General features: G+C 42.3%; 1 protein-coding gene and 1 non-coding gene across 2 annotated transcripts in view; both read right to left on the bottom strand.

Moving 5' to 3' along the window:
- The window catches only part of INTS9 (integrator complex subunit 9), a 127,128-nt gene that overhangs the window by 105,227 nt on the left and 4,167 nt on the right, over positions 1–17,734 (bottom strand). The window lies entirely within an intron of this gene.
- TRNAC-GCA lies at positions 8,850–8,921 on the bottom strand. The gene has a single exon. It is a non-coding gene; the product is annotated as a tRNA-Cys (tRNA).

The raw sequence follows: 17,734 nt of genomic DNA, 5'->3' as shown, positions 1-17,734 counted from the left end.
TGACAATATACAGTCTTGACGTACTCCTTTCCCAATCTGGAATCAATTTGTTGTTCCATGTCTGTTTCTAACTGTTGCTTCTTGACCTGCATATAGATTTCTCAGGAGGCAGGTAAGGTGGTCTGGTATTCCCATACTTGGGATGTGAGACTTAGACCATAAAGAAGGCTGAATGCTAAAGAATTGATGCTTTTGAACAATGGTGCCGAAGAAGACTCTTTGAGAGTCCCCTGGAAAGCAAGGAGGTCAAACCAGTCAATCCTAAAAAAAAAAAAATCAGCCTGAATATTCATTGGAAGGACTGATGCTGAAACTGAAGCTCCAATACTGTGGCCACCTGATGCAAACAGCTGACTCATTGGAAAAGACTGATGCTGGAGAAGACTGAGGGCAGGAGGAGAAGGGGGAGACAGAGAATGAGATGGTTGGATGGCGTCACCAACTCGATGAGCATGTGTTTGAGTGAGTTCCAGGAGATGGTGAAGGACAGGGAAGCCTGGCATGCTGCAGTTCACGGGCTTGCAAAGAGTCAGACATGACTTAGCAACAGAACAACGAACAGCAATCAAAGTATAAGAAATTACTTGATTTATAAGATGGAAAATATTCTAAGATCACCCAGTCCAAATATTAATATCTGTTTTAAAAATGAGGAGCCAAGCTCTTTCAAGGCTTGTGAACTTCTCTCTGCACCAACACACCTAAGTGTACACATTCACTACCATCAATAACTATAGTTCACTAGGAGACCCACCATGTCCTAACAGGGTGTGAAAGATTCTTAGTGTGGTAGACAAAGGGAAAGTGCTCTTTGTGGAGAATCCCCGCCTGACACCACAGCATCCTGAGCTAAACTGGCTTCCACTGAGCCAAATCTGCCTAATTTGGAACTATTATCCCTGCTGAGAACTGTGAGCCAGGCCCTCCAATACTCAGAGATTTCTATAAATACATTTCAATTTTATTTGGTAATCTTTCATTTTCTTCCACTTTGTCTCTTGATTCTATCTTGCAGGAGAGCTGTTAAAGGTGCCAATCACACTCGCTGTCAAACTGACTACACAGCTGGATAAAAGAGAGGGTTCATTTTCCACTTGAGCAGCAAGTCTGTAGCATGCACGGTGAACAGAGAAGCCACTTGCTGGTTGGGGCACGGCTAAATATCACCCACAGCTGGTAAGTGACACAGGGCTCTTCCCTCTTGCTTATCCAGTCCTCTGACTTGGCTCTCCGTGAAAATGAGTAAAAAAGCAGAGTGGTCAGAAAAAGCAACTCCCCACAGTCTCCAAGAGAAGTTTAGGAAGGTTGGGAGTGTTGCCAGTAAATATTAAGGGTGAGGGAGGGAAAACAGGGCTTGGCTTGGGAAGGAACATTGTTGGCTGTCTAGCAAGAGAACTTTAAATCTGTTAAAAAATAATTGTTGGCGGAAAAAGAGTTCAGAGAGTTATGTATATGACCTTATTTATGATGGCTCAGTAGTAAGGAATCCGCCTGCGATGCAGGAGACCTGGGTTTGATCCCTGGGTTGGGAAGATCCCCTGGAAGAGGAAATGACAACCCACTCCAGTATTCTTGCCTGGAGATCCCACGGACAGAGGAGCCTGTAGGCTACAGTCCATGGGGGTCGCAAAGAGTCAGACACAACCGAGTACCTGCACACGTGCACACACACACACACACACATCAATTACATAAATATACTTTTTAGTTTAAAGAAAAAAAAAAAAAGATTTGAAGCTCATAAACCGAACTGGTAAAAGTGGAGTGAGGGTGGTTGACCAGATGGAACTTTCACTTTCTGCTTTAGATATTTCTGTACTCCTGACTTTTCCTTTTTAAAAACATTAACTTTTTTTTTTTAATCTGAAAAAAATTCACTTTTGGAATAATGAGCAACCACAGAGGTTTCTGTTGGCAACAAAGTTGTAAAAGTGGTTGAGAAGAAAGAGGCAACAGGATTTGGAGGAAAGGACATAAGAACATGAGGGAGATACACAAGGACAGAAATAGCTTAATGACAATAATAGAATAAGTACTCCTCTAAACTTTCATAGAAACGATGAATACATATACTCCCCACAACAAAAGCTGTGTCCCACCACCACCAAAAAAAATTGTGTTAAAGGTCTCATATGAGTGACCTTCGAGCTCTTTGGTTCTAAAGTGTTTAGCTTCCTTGTGATTGGTTTCCAGGTGTTTAATGAACATTATTAACCCAATATGTCCTATAAGAGCAACAGAGGTAAGGGTGATAAAAGTGCTTGTAAAAAGCAACATACGACTACGATCGATAAAGATAATTTTAACAAGGGGAAAGAGGCATAGAAGTGGTAAGTATCATTTACATGATGAATTATTTAGCAGTAGAGGCAATCTAAGGACAATGTAATTTATACAAATAGCTGCAAATCTGCAGCAATGACAATGAGCAAGAAGGAAGAAAAAGGATTAACAAAATGGTAAAACTTGTGAGCGGCTAACAGGATCTGCATCAACAAGGACACCTATTAGTCTACTATTAACTCAAGAGGAAGCCAGGGATTTTTTTCTAGGCATGTTAAAAATTTTGTACATTCCCCGCCCCAAGTCACAGAGAAATGCATTGGTTCAGTCTCTCAGTCATGTCTGCCTCTTTGCAACCCCATTGACTGCAGCACGCCAGGCTTCCCTGTCTATCACCAACTCCTGGAGCTTGCTCAAACTCATGTCCATCGAGTACGTGATGCCATCCAACCACCTCATCCTCTGTCGTTCCCTTTTCCTCCCACCTTCAGTCTTTCCCAGCATCAGGGTCTTTTCCAATGAGTCAGTTTTTCACATCTGGTGGCCAAAGTACTGGAGTTTCAGCTTCAGCATCAGTCCTTCCAATGAATATTCAGGACTGATTTCCTTTGGACTGGTTTTGATCTCCTGGCAGTCCAAGGGACTCTCAAGGTTCAAGGTCCAGACAAATCTGGACATCGGTCAAACATGAGGGAGACAGCAGAGACATCACAGTTACTAGGAGTTCCCTGTGGCATTTGTGTAGGTAATCGGGAAGGGGTGTTACCTAACATACCTTTCAGTGATGGCAAGACTGTTCTAATGTTTAGGGTGGTGACGGTGGTTTAGTCGCTAAGTCATGTCCGACTCTTGCGATCCCATGGACTGTAGCCTGCCAGGCTCCTCTGACCATGGGATTCTCCAGGCAAGAATACTAGAGCAGCAAGAATACCATTTCCTTCTCCAGGGGATCTTCCTGACCCAGAAATTGAACCCGGGTCTCCTGCATTGCAGGCGGATTCTTTACCGAGCTACTAGGTCTTATCAGCACAGAGAAGAGTATGGCTAACTCAGCTTTTGAATGAATGTGCTTCTGCATGAATCAGGGGAATAGCTCACATCTCTTTTAGTCACTTAACGATTTTCAAAGACATGAATTGACCAATAGTTTTTGATTAAGTGAATACAGTTCTAAAAATAGCTACCATTTATCAAGTACGTCATGATGGTTCTTTACATGCATTAATTTATGTTGGAGACAAAAACCAAGCTAGCAAACCATGTTTCGGGGGTACAGAAAAGGCTTCTGAACCAAAAAATGTCTTAGTAGTCACACCAGTATCAAGTCAGGGGTCAATAAAGGGCAGAGCTTTCATCTGACTCTCCCATCCGGGTCCTTGGGAGAGAACAAAAAAGCAGGGTTTTGCTTTTCTTTTTTTTTAAACTAACACTGACCCTATAGAAATGGCAGCAAGGAGACATACTCTTACTGGAGGAACTAATTTGATTTTGATTTTCAGATTGTTGTGGTTTATGATAAAACACTTCTTGGAAAATCTGTATATGGAGTATGAGCAGAGAAATTCTAAGACTTAAGGGAAATACTTGATATAATCGTGGGATAGGAAAAGCACCATCCTAAAGCTATGATCCTACTAGAAAATGACACATTTGATAATTTATAGTAAAAATTCTGATATGGCAGAAACCACTATAAACAAGGCAAAAGATAGAATGTAAAAATTTTATAAAATCAAAACAAAGAAATTTCATCCTTAAAATATAAAGAACTCTAACAAATGAGTAACAAAAAGATTCCAATGGAAAAATGGGCAAAAAAACCCCCAGGTCATTCACACATGATTATAAAGGGTCTCCCCCACCTCAAAAAAAGAACAAAGTAAAGATGTTCAACCTTTATAAAAGTAATACAAGTACAAATGAAAACTACGCTGAGGGAAATTCCCTGGTGGTAGAGTGGCTAAGACTTCGTGCTCCCAATGCAGGGGGCCTGAGTTCAATCCCTGGTCAGGGAAGTAGATTCCACGTGCTGCAACTAAGATTCGGCAGAGCCAAAGGAAAAAAAAAAAAAGGGCAAACTCCCAAATCTAACACTGAGAGAAAATACTCTGTCTACACACTGCTGCTGCTGCCGCTGCTGCTGCTGCTAAGTCGCTTCAGTCGTGTCCGACTCTGTGCGACCCCAGAGATGGCAGTCCACCAGGCTCCCCTGTCCCTGGGATTCTCCAGGCAAGAACACTGGAGTGGGTTGCCATTTCCTTCTCCAATGCATGAAAGTGAAAAGTGAAAATGAAGTTGCTCAGTTCTGTCTGACTCTTAGTGACCCCACGGACTGCAGCCCACCAGGCTCCTCCGTCCATTGGATTTTCCAGGCAAGAGTACTGGAGTGGGGTGCCACAGCATAGGATAAAGAAACTGACTGTGAGGATGTGGGGAAATGGCAACTCTCATTGACACTGGGCCGGTGAAAATGAAAGACGAAAACGAACACTGAATCAAAATTTGAAATGTGCATATATAGCAATTTTACCTAAGAAACTGACACTAGGCAAACACCGAGATGAGTGCAAAAAAATAAAAATAAAAATATGTTCTCTTCAGCATTGTATGGGACAGTAGGGAACAAAAACCAAAATGTCCAAAGAGGAATAAATCCACACAATGTAATTCTATAAAAAGATCCAAAGTGAGCTTGCTGCTGCTGCTGCTGCTACTAAGTCACTTCAGTTGTGTCTGACTCTGTGCGACCCCACAGACGGCAGCCCACCAGGCTCCCCTGTCCCTGGGATTCTCCAGGCAAGAATATTGGAGTGGGTTGCCATTTCCTTCTCCAATGCATGAAGGTAAAAAGTGAAAGTGAAGTCACTCAGTCCTTTCCGACTCTGAGCGACCCCATGGACTGCAGCCTACTGGGTTCCTCCATCCACGGGATTTTCCAGGCAAGAGTACTGGAGTGGGGTCCCATCGCCTTACAAATATTCAAAATGGAAAGGCTTGTGACAGACACAGTCATCTCATTATCTGTATTTCCCTTTGCCCTTTCATAGGAAAACCCCAAATCGCAGGTGGAATTCTAGCCACTTGGAATAAAGATTCCCCGGTCTTGGGACTTCTCTTATGGTCCAGTGGCTAAGACTCTGCTCCTAATGCAGGAGGCCTGGGTTTGATCCCTGGTCAGGGAACTAGATCCCACATGCCGCAACTAAGATCCAGCACAGCCAAATAAATAAACAAATAAGATTTACCAGTCTCTCTTGCAACTAGATGTAGTCACTTAACTAAATTCTAGCCAAGAGGAATATATTGAGGTGTGCATGCAACTTTGAGAACCAACTACAGGGAAGGTGCATGCCTTTCCTTGCTCCTCCCTCCCTCCTGTGTATGCGTGTGTGCTCAGTCATGTCGGACTGCCTGTGGCCCCATGGACTGTAGCCCACCAGGCTTCTGTGTCCATGGAAATTTCCAGGCAAGAATACTGGACTGGGTTGCCATTTCCTACTCCAGGGGACCTTTCTGACTCAAGGATCGAACCCATGTCTCCTAGCACCACCTGGAAGCCTCACTCCTGCTGACTAGAAAAAGGATGTGATGGCGCAAGCTGGTAAAGTCACACTGGATCACAAACAGTAAGCCACACTTTGAAGATGGTGGGGACCTGGACTCTTTACACCTGGATTTCCTTCGTAAGAAACAAACAACTGAACTGTTTCAGCCATGTTACTTCAGGCTTCTTATCTCTCAGAGCTGAATCGAATCCTAACAGATTCACAGCATGAGACAGTCTGAAGGGTATCAGCGCACACATCTGTTGGGGGCCAGAGTGAGGTACTCCACCCGTGGCAAAGGTCATGAGGAAGGAGGCTCGACATACACAAAGGCGGGATCGAGCCTCAGGAGTCCCCCTGGAAATCCTCGAGCATCTACCCCCATAACCAGAGCCTGCCTACTACTTTGTGCTCTCACCTACACCTCTGACTTTACGGGGGGCTGTCCCCCACCACCTCTTTCAGAGAAGGAGTTAACCTAGAGCTCCAGTTAATAAAAACTCCTGGGCATGACAAGAGTGTTTTAACCTACAAACTCCTCTGAAGGTTCTCTAGCCTGCCTGACAGGCTTGTCCGGCCGCATGTGATTGCTCACAGCCTCCCAACCGTGAGAGGCACGAGATGCTTTAAACCTTCTAAAAACAGGTTCCTTAGAAAAGTTAGAAAACTATTAGTATAAGTATAATGGGCTGATTAGAAATTGTATTGGTGAAGGGTTTTTTCATTTGTTGAGCCAATGTTTGTTGCTAAGTCTCCACATCCCCTGCCCTTACACACATTAATGAATATATAGAAGAAATAAGTATTAACCTTTGATATTAATCACGTTAGACCTTAGGATAAGTAAATTCTTTCCTTAACTAAAACCCACTACACCCTCACCCTATAGGAATGTAACTTTATTTGGGTGGCGTCTGCTTTAAGAATAATCACCCTTGGAGAAATAAGTGTCCTGGTTGACTGACCACTGTCACAAGGAGAGGGTCATGAATTGTCAGCAAGCCCCCTGGCCAGAAGATGATGTAACACCCCTAAGACCTCTGTATACATTTGTATGAAGCACCTGACTTTTATAAAAGTCAGGACTGCTGACCCCGCGTGACTTTTGCGTAACATCTCAGTGTATAAAAGTAGGCCATGGAAAATAAAGAATTGGGATCAGTTTCTCGAAATACTGGTCTCCCCATGTCTCTCTCTCTTTCACTCTGGCTGAGTCTCCATCTGGAGTGCGGAACCCACCAAGCTTACTAATTTTGCCTGGGCTTCTAAGATCCGACCGGGGAGGCCTCAGTGTCTCCTCTCCCTCGGGAGAACGGAAGGACGCCTGCGGCCTACGTAAGTGGTGCAAGCTTCTTGTCTTGAAGTTTTATTGGTCTCCCGCGTAAACCAAGCTACTCAGCCTCTTTTCTCCACTGAATTTTCCTACTGAGCTATCCTCATTCTATTACTCCTTACATCTCTAATTAATATCTAATTGAAGCTATTGTATCCTGATCCTCGCCGACGCCGTCCCCGCTTCGAACTCCCTGGATCAGCCGAGGCTGGACCCCTGCACACATCCATCACAGGAGATTAGAGACCAGAATCTGACACGGTGATTACTCTAGGTGGTGAGATTCGGGCGAGTTTTTTTCTTTTTATATCTTTCAGTTATATTCAGAAAAAAATGTATGAGTATGTATTGGTTCTATAATAGAGCTATCTTTATTTTGAGAAAAGATTTCTAAAAATTCAAGTGAATTAAACAAGTTTTCTTTTATTTTGTCCCTGTGAAGAACTGTTACTTTAGCTGGACGGATTGCTTTTTAAAAGAAGCCACGTTGTCTCAGCCGACAGTCTCCCACTGAACAGAAGCAGCTTGCCTGGCCCAGAAATAGGTTGTGCCAGGCTGAATTTCTCAGGGTTCCCTCAAGAAAACTACAAGGAGATGGTAATCCCGCAGGCACTTTGCCAGTCCTCTCCCAAGCTGCTATTTATGGCCGGGTGACACAGTTTAACCAGCAAGCCATCAATTTCATCCTTCGAAACTTTCAGGTCAACAAAATGCTGAGTTACAGAAGCCAGGCACAAGGGAACACACTCAGATGTATAACCAGATACAAATTTACCAACCGTATGCACATATGACATGCTTGCTACTTCTATTGTCAGAAAATTTTATTTAAAAAAATATCCTGAGGACAGCATCACACTTTTTTTTGGAAACTTCTCTCTATTCAACCTATTGATGTGACCAAGAATATTCTAGGAATTCATCCGTTCTGCGGGAATGGGGCCTTCCTCACCTCTTTCTCCATAAAGAAGAACGTCAAGGAATCAGTGAGGGTCTCTGATCTCTTTTTCCACTCTGGACACTTCTTACATGGTGCCCAGCGACTGAGCCCACTGCTTCTCGGGATCCCTCTCATTTTCTGATGTATTCACAACTTCTGTTACTGTTCATAAGGTCCCTGTAAAGGTGCTTAGTTTAGACAAATCTTGTCCTAAGTAGGTAATTCTGACTCTGATTTACTTTGATGCGTTTGTTAAGCTCCTTAATGCCTCTTGTTTTGATTTCACTTTAAAAAATATTTTCTGTAACCGCAACAAATCATCTTTTTTGATTTCACATTTCAAAGTTTTTAACTGTGTAAATACAGTTCTTCTAACTCTTCTGTCCTAGGTTTCTGAAGGGATGAATTTAAAGCTTTGGGTGTGTAAACATTCTTAAACATCCCTGAAACAACTTCTTTAAAAAAAAAAAAAAAAAAAACCTTACTCTTACTTCCCAAACCACTAGGTCTCACATTGATACTCCACCACTGTGGCTTCAATCTGCCTTTCTAACTTTCATTCCAGCAAGTCTGTCCCTGGCCCTAACTGCAGTGAGCTAGAGCTCCAATCACATGTACGAAAGTGAAGCCTCTAGTCGTGTCTGCCTCTTTGTGACCCCATGGACTGTAGCCCACCAGGCTCCTCTGTCCATGGGATTCTCCAGGCAAGAGTACTGGAGTGGGTTGCCATTTCCTTCTCCAGGGGATCTTCCCAACCCAGGGATCGAACCTGGGTCTCCTGCATTGCAGGCAGACACTTTACCATCTGAGCCACCAGGGAAGTCCAATCACACGTATAAACATGGATAAATCCTTCAGATGTTAATAACACATATGATAACAATGTTGATATTCTAAAGTCATGAATTAGAAGAATGTGAGGGACAGAAATGTGTTCATTTTGGTACACACTGCTACAGAGCAAAAAACGTATTAAATTGCATATGCACAGTATCTGGAAAATGGAACACATTATTTGGAAAACGGAACACTCACTTCCAAATCTTTTTTTAAACCACCCTACTGATACATGACTGGTATGTGAAAAGGTGTATGTATTTAATGTAAATAGCCTGCTGAGCTTGGTGATAAGCATACACTTATGAAACCATCACCACTATCAAGTTTATAAACATATCCCTCACCTCCCAAAGTTTCCTCTCACTTATGACTATTATTATTTTTTGTGCGCTGGGGGTGGTGATGGTGGGAAAGAAGATAAGAACTATGAACAAAACCCAAATCCCTTAACGGTTCCATCTACCTGGAATAAGACCATAATGTTCCTCCTCCAACTTATTTGTAAGCCAAGATATTTCCAAGGCCAGCTCAAATTTTACTTCTCTAGGAAATTTTGATTCTCGGGATGGAATTCACCTCATAATCCTCTTCCCAGGCGGTGCTAGTGGTAAAGAACCCGCTTGCCAATGCAGGAGACATATGAGACAAGGGTTCGATCCTTGGGTCAGGAAGATCCCCTGGAGGGCATGGCAACCCACTCCAGCATTCTTGCCTGGAGAATCCCATGGACAGAGGAGCCTGGCGGGCTACAGTCCACAGGGTCGCAAAGAGTCAGACACGACTGAAGCGTCTCAGCACACGTGCACAGTCACTAAACCTCACACACTTAGGCACACATGTAAACAGAGTACACAGGACATTCATCTACAGTTTATTAAGTGATGAGTTACGGGAGGGAAGGTCTATGTCTTACTCATCTTTTGTTTGCCCTACAGCACCTAAGAGGTTTTGATTTAATAAAAGATAGTCATTTAATAACATTTATTGGATTGTATAGACAAACAGGGGAATTTTGCTTGGTTTCTCTTAACTGTTAGTTTTAACTACCCCATAGTTAGTTGTTCATCAACAGCTTCCTCCTATTGGATCTATGCAGCTTGAATCAAGTGCAGCTTAAAATAACTAAGCCACTGCCTAGGGCTCTGAACTCCTGTTTCTTCAGGTTTTTTATTTTTGGGTGTGGTAATTATGTTTATTTTAACAGACAATTTGTTTACATTTCTTGCCTTTATCAGGCCTGTCTCTTAAGTACAGAGAAACTATTTCTGGCTGTTCTGCTTTCCAAGGAAACCAGGCAATTTTCTTCTAAGGTCATGGAATTCTTTTACTTCCACAAGTCTGCTCTGCAGCACCTAAGACTTGCAGTTATAAAAACCATTGTTTTCTCAAAAGTCTGGAAATGGCCTGCAAGATATAATTAACTACCTGGAACAAACAATATCACACAAATAGATCTTCCCCTCAGAAAATAACTGTTGGCTTATGTGAAAACAATCTCACTTTTTTTTAGTGACTAGAAAATTTTGGAGCAAGAAAGCAGTATGTAAATTCAAATATACAAAAGTTTCAAGCCAGAAATCAATATAACAGTTTATATGTTCAGTTCAAGCAGCATGTCCACATATCAGAAATAGAACAGAAATGCCTATTCCAATAGAAACGCCTACCACCCCCGCTCCTATTCCAAACTATAAGCCAATGTAATTACACTATTGGAGTGGGGGATGAGGAATGAGATTAAAAATATTATCTGCCAAGTTACACACTTGAAAACCTAAAAGAATTAAATGGAAAAAGTATTAAATTTCAACATAAGAAAATTCAACAAAGCGCTGTGTAGAGAAAGCAGAAAAGAAATACCCTTCTTATAAGTGAACAATGCAGGGAAAGATTCCAATTATAGCAATAACCAAAAAGACATGTTTAAAACCGGGTTTAGATAAAGGAAAAAGACATTTCTTGTTCTTAGATTCAATGATATGATGGAAGAAATAAGTCAATTCTCTCTTTAAATTTTGTAAATTTAACCTGATTCCAAGGAAAATATGAAAAGAATTTTATTGGAAACTCATCATTCTGAATTGCATATGAAAAAAAAAAAAAGAGTAGTCTGGAAAATTCTGAAGTGAAGAAAAATGGATGGGCACAAGTACCACCACATATTAAAATACATTATAAAGCTACAGAAGGTAGAACAGTTGAAAAGTGAAGTATGAATTGATCAAGCTGGGGAGAAGAGAGAGGAGAAGGAAAGGGAAATAAAGATGCTTTTCTAAACATATGAAGAGATGTTCCATGTCTTACATAATGAGAGAAAAATAAGTATAATGACATATCTTTTTTTTTTCACTTCCCAGGGAGGAAAAAAAATTAGACAGCTTGATGATAATGTTGTAGTGGTGAGCTGGGATATAGTTGCCGGCAAGAGTGTAATCTGCTAAGTCGCTATGGGGGCATTTTGACAACAAAATGAAATAAAAGAATGCATATACCTTTTGAAATGTACCCTACAGATATGCTTCCAAAGATGGTCACGAAAGAGATTATCTATGCAACACGATTTCTAATTGCAAAAGGACTGGAAATAACCTAATGCTCACAGAGGAAGGTTTGGTTAGATAAATTACGGTATGAATACCTAAACAACAAAACATTATGCCACTGATTTTTTTATAGCAATAGTTTGAAAATATTTTTGAGATGTGTTGATACTAATTTCACATGCTATGTATTATGGTTTATATTAGCAACAAAAACCATGCCCTAATCTTTAACAGTGAAAGACTTTCAAATAGTTGGGAGGGATGTATGTGGGGGAAATTGAACTCTACCTTTGAGCCTAACATCCTGATTCTGAACTCCTCCTTTAGACAATGAAAAGACAAAGTTTCTGGTAGAAATATTAAAAAAAAAAAATTGAAAGGAGTATTGAAACTCCTTCATTGTTGAGAATGAAAGTATCATGAAAACAAACGACCCAGGATCTTGTTAAACTTATTAAGTATGCATATGGAGTGTTCATTTTAAAATGAAGCTGCTCTAGATACTGATATGAAATGATCTCTAAAACGTATTTCTAACTTAAAGAAAAAGAAACATGCAAAACTAGAGAGGGAAGTATCTTAACTTTCATGTAAAAAACAAAGGGATGCAAATTACGCAAATGTGTATATTTCCACAGAATCTCTCTGATGTATACACAGGAAACTGACAACTGAGATTGCTCTTGGGGAGAAAGATAAAGGTGGTAAGGGATCTTTTTTCTTTTAAAACTTGTGTACAGGCTTTTTTTTTTTTTAAACAATATGCATGTATTATCCCTATCTTAAAAAAAAAAACCCAAAAGACGCTCAAAACCACTAAACAGTAGGGAAATGTAAACCAAAACCATAGTGAGATAGCAGCTAAACAGTAACAATGGATATGAAGCACTAAGTCACGTCTGGCTGGACTCTCTGAGACCCCAGGAACTGTAGCCCACCAGGCTCCTCTGTCCGTGGGATTCTCCAGGCAAGAATACTGGAGTGGGTTGTCATGCCCTTCTCCAGGGGGTCTTCCTGACCCAGGGATGGAACCCACATCCCCTGCTGAGCCAAGGGGGAAGCCCTGATGGCCCACAGCCTTTAGGATGGCTTTATCTAAACAGACAAAGAGCAAATGACAAGCGTGGGCCAGTTGTGCAGATGTGGAGAATCAGGATCTCTGTGCAATGCTGGTGGGGATGCACTGAATAAAACGTGCAGGTACGGACACTATTGGAGACAGCATGCTGCTTCCCCAGAAAGTGAAACTTAGAACTACCGTATGATCCAGCAATTCAACTTCTGGACATACACCTGAAGATCTGAAAGCACAGACTTGAATAGATACTTGCACACCTGTGTTCACAGCAGCTTTATCCACAGCAACCAAAAGCTGGAAACAAGCCAAGTGTCTATTGACAGATGAATGGATAAACAGTATGTGGTATTCAACCCTAAAAAGGGGAGAAATTGACACAGGCCACAACACGGGTGAACCCTGAAGATACGATGCCAAGTAGTGTCTGGAAACGGATGGTGGGGCTGCGCAACAATGTAAGTGTGCTTAAAGCCACTGAGTTCAGTTCAGTCGCTCAGTCGTGTCCGACTCTTTGCGACCCCAAGGACTGCAGACCGCCAGGCCTCCCTGTCCATCACCAACTCCTGGAGTTTACTCAAACTCACGTCCATTGAGTCGGTGATGCCATCCAAGCATCTCATCCTCTGTCATACCCTTCTCCCCCCACCTTCAATCTTCTCAGCATCAGAGTCTTTTCACATGAGTCAGTTCTTTGCATCAGGTGGCCAAAGTATTGGGGAGTTTCCAGCTGAAAGGTACACTTAAAAATGGTTAAAATAGTAAATCCTATGTTGTGTATATTTTATCACAATTAAAAAAAATGTAATGCACAAATAGAAAATCTGAAGAGAACTATAGCAGGTAAAGAAATGGATACAGCTGATTAAAAATCTTCCCAGAAAAGCCCAGGCCCAGATGACTTCACTGATGAAGTCTACCAAGCATTAAAAGAGAAAATAATACCAATTCTCACACAAACTCTTTTGGAATACAGAGGAGAGAGTACTTCCCAACTCATTCTGAGAGAACAATATTACTGATATGAAAGCCAGACAAAGACATCAGAAAAATACTACAGACCAATTTCTCTCATGAATATATATGCAAAAACCATCAACAAAATATCAGCAAACCAAATTCAGCAACATCAGCAAAGGATTTTACTTCATGATCAAGCGGTAATTATGCCTAGAATGTAACACTGATTTAACATTCAAAATTCAACCAAGGTAATATACTATATTAATATAAAAAAGGACAAAACCCACATGATCCTCTTGATACACATAGGAAAAATATTTGATAAAATCCAAGACCTATTCATGATAAAAATGATCAACCAACTAGGGCTAGAAGGGAACATCCTGAACTTGATGAAGGTATCTATAAAAAAACCCTACAGCTCAGGACTTCCCTGTTGGTCCAGTGGTTAAGAATCTTCCTGCCAAATGCAGGGGACACAGGTTTGATCCCTGGTCCAGGAAGATCCCACATGCCTTGGGGCAACTAAGTCCATCTGCCCCAGTTACTGAGCCAACGCACCCCACAGCCCATGATCCACACCGAGAAGCCACCACACTGGGAAGCCCGCACGCCCAACCAGAGAAAAGCCTGAGCGTCCATGAAGACCCCCACCCCCATAAATAAGCAAAACCCTACAGCTTCTCCCATCCTCAGAGGTGAAAGGCTGAATGCTTTCTCCCGAAGACTGGGAAGGGGGAAAAGACTGGCACCCCCGCTTGCTCCACTTCCATTCAGTATTGTATTGGAGGTTCCGGCCAGTGCAAACAAGCCAGAAAAAGAAATGAAAACATGGAGAAGTCAGAAATTAACACTCTGTCCACACAGTATTAACAGTCCCAAAGTGGAAACAATCCAAATATCTATCGACATGGTACATGGATATACAAAATGTGACATGTTCACGTAGAGCATGACTGAGCAATACCTGCTGGAAGTCAGACACCTAAGACTGTGCATCACATGAGTCAATTCATATGAAATGACCAGAAAGGGCAAATCTACAAGACAGAGGGCAGATTAGTGGCTGCCTGTGCCTGGAGGTAGTTATGAGGATTGCTAATGGGCTCAAGGGATCTTTCTGGAGCAATGAAAATATTCTAAAACTGGATTGTGGTGGCTGTTGTACAACTTTGTAAATTTACTGAAAGTCACTGCATAGTATCTTTTAAATGTATGAGTTTTGTTGTATGTTAAGTATACCTCAATAAAGCTATTTAAAAAAAAATGCAAAAGAAGGACTTCCCTGGTGGCAGAGTGGATAAAAATCCGCCTGCCAATGCAGGGGACATGGGTTTGATCCCTGGTCCGCATGCCTTGGGGCAACTAAGTGCCACAGCACTGAGCCTGCATGTTGCAATTACTGAAGCCTGAGCATCGGAGCCTGTCCACTGCAGCAAGAGAAGCCGCTGCGATGAGAAGCCTGCACACCGCAACTAGGGAGGAGCCTCACTCACCACGACTAGAGAAAGCCCACGTGCAGTAACGAATAATAATAATTATTATAAAAAGTTTAAAAATTAAAAATGCACAAAAGTAACAATTATAATATCTTTTACATTAATACTACTGCTTGTTTACCTGTATTTTCACAGGCTGATTAAAAAAAATGAGAAGACTTACTAAATTAGAGCATCTAATTATGCATTTCTCTATTTTACTGGAAGAGAAAAATGCAGAAATAATGTATTCAGGAAAGGCCAATCTTTGCTTAAGCCATAAATTTGACGAGTAGATTATGTAAGACCTTTTATTATTCACCTTCCCTATCCCCTTCATAAGCATGAGTGATGAAAAATAAACTGTACCTTAAGGGCAAAAAGAGTGTTAGTTTTGCAATTTCTATTAAAGAATGGCTTTCTTTAACACCATCTATCTGATGATCTATCCATGAGAGAGCCAAAGTTCATCTGTTTGTGTTTTCTATAACTTTAACTGTTTAGACCTTTAGGGCACTTCCTTCAGATATATGGTCTACTAGGACAATTGGAGAAGGCAATGGCAACCCACTCCGGTGTTCTTGCCTGGAGAATCCCTGGGATGGGGGAGCCTGGTGGGCTGCCGTCTATGGGGTCACACAGAGTCAGACACGACTGAAGTGACTTAACAGCAGCAGCAGGACAATTGAAACTTACTTACTATTCTCACAGTCAAGTTCCCATCACAGTTCAGTCTTGATCGCTGAGACCCTTGGAGCTCTCAAGCCAACTCCTTTCTCTTACAGTCTTTCCTGTTCCCCTTTATCCTCTCTGTTAGCATTCTTGCCTTTTTCTCAGGATCGCTGACAATTCTGACACCTACCCTTCTGACTTAGCCCTTCCTGACGCCCCAACTCCTAGCTTCATGTCACTGGTCATCCTCTTCTTTTCTGCAGGGTGTGGGGTCTCCTCTGCCACTGAGGCACGCCTGACCCAGCTGCTTCTCCGATCTGCCAGACCCCATAATACTGTCATAATAATTACTGCTGCCATGCATCAGTGCTTTCAAAGCAACACCACAGGTTCTTTGAAAAGTTCCTTTTGAGGATTCTTATGGCCAACAAGTACATACTGCTATATTTAAAATGGATAACCAACAAGGACCTACTGTATAGCACAGGGAACTCTGCTCAATATTATGTGGCAGCCTGGAGGGGAGAGGAGTGAGGAGAGAATGCATACATGTACATGTGTGGCTGAGTCCCTTCGCAGTTCACCTAAATTAATCGGCTGTTTTGCTGTTTAGTTACCGAGTTGTGTCTGACTCTTTGTGACCCCGTGGAATTAGCTTGCCAGGCTCCTCTGTCTATGGGATTCTCCAGGCAAGGATACTGGAGTGGGTTGCCATTTCCTTCTCCAGGGGGTTTTCTGGACCCAGGGATTGAACACAGGTCTCCTGCTATACTCCAGTATAAAATTAAAAGTTTAAAAAAAAAAAGGATTCTTACAGCACCACCTTTTTATCTGAAGAGATCTGATACATTTTTCCACATCCACACATCACTACTGTAAGGACGTTTTACTAAATGTGGCTCAATCTAAGAGACGAGTGGATGTGAGAACTCATAAAGGAGACAGTTACATTAGTAAGACATATAGTTAAAGAAACAGATGACGTCCTTGGCAAGGGTGGGGAAATATATTCTCATACACTACTGGCATAATGGTTAAGCCAGAGGGCAAGCTGGCCATGTCTGTTACAATATCAAGGAGGTACCTTCTAGGATACCATTAAGGGCATTTTTGGGGGGCAACAGAGAGTGAGATGGTTGGATTCCATCACTGAATCAATGCTCATGAGTTCAAGCAAACTCTGGGAGCTGGTAAAGGACAGGGAAGCCTGGCATGCAGCAGTCCATGGGGTCATAAAGAGTCAGACATGACTTAGTGACTGAACACCAACATTTAAAAAGTACTTGAGGGACCTCCCTGGTGGTCCAGCGGTTAAAAATCTGCCTTGCGATGCAGAGGACACAGGTGTGAACCCTGCTCAGGGCACCGAGGCCCCATTTGCCCAGGAGCAGCTAAGTCCACTGCTGCAACTACACCCTGGAGCCCAAACACTGCAACCAAGGAGTCCGTGCAGTGCAATGAAAGAGCCAGCCTGATGCACGAAGATCCTGTGTGCCGCAACTAAGACCCGACACATCCAGATAAATACATGAGTACTAAAAAAAATCTACTGACGCCAGGGCCCAGTGATATCTCTCCATCAGAAAGTTAACTGTAATGCTGTTGAGCTGCACAGTGGACCTGCTAGACTTTACTTCCCATAAAGGCAGGGAGTAAATCTGTCTTCTCCACTGGAACATACCCATTACCTTAAGCAATGCCTAGCACAGAGAAGGTGTTCAGGAAGATCTGGTGAATGAAGAAATGAGTGGTGATGATGACTGAAGAGCAGTTTCTGCCTGGACCTCAGTTGGTACTGGGTAAGCCAGGAGCGAACTTTCCATTGGGAATGCTAGTTCCGTGGCCATGCTGCACTCTTGGCCCTAGACCTTCAAGTACCCTTTGCTGATCGTCAGAGCAAATGGCAGAGGAATCTGAGTACTCAGAGCAAACCGGTTACGAAACAAACGTGCCATTACAGTTAAAAGCAGCAGCAATGCTGTCATGCTCGTATTGTATGTCAGATTGTGTGTGTGCTCAGTCGTGTCAAACTCTTTGCAACTCCATGGGCTGTAGCCCACCA

Source organism: Bos indicus x Bos taurus, chromosome 8 (assembly GCF_003369695.1).
Source record: "Bos indicus x Bos taurus breed Angus x Brahman F1 hybrid chromosome 8, Bos_hybrid_MaternalHap_v2.0, whole genome shotgun sequence".
In the NCBI taxonomy this organism is placed as follows: Eukaryota; Metazoa; Chordata; class Mammalia; order Artiodactyla; family Bovidae; genus Bos; species Bos indicus x Bos taurus.
This window is presented reverse-complemented; position numbering and strand designations above follow the sequence as displayed.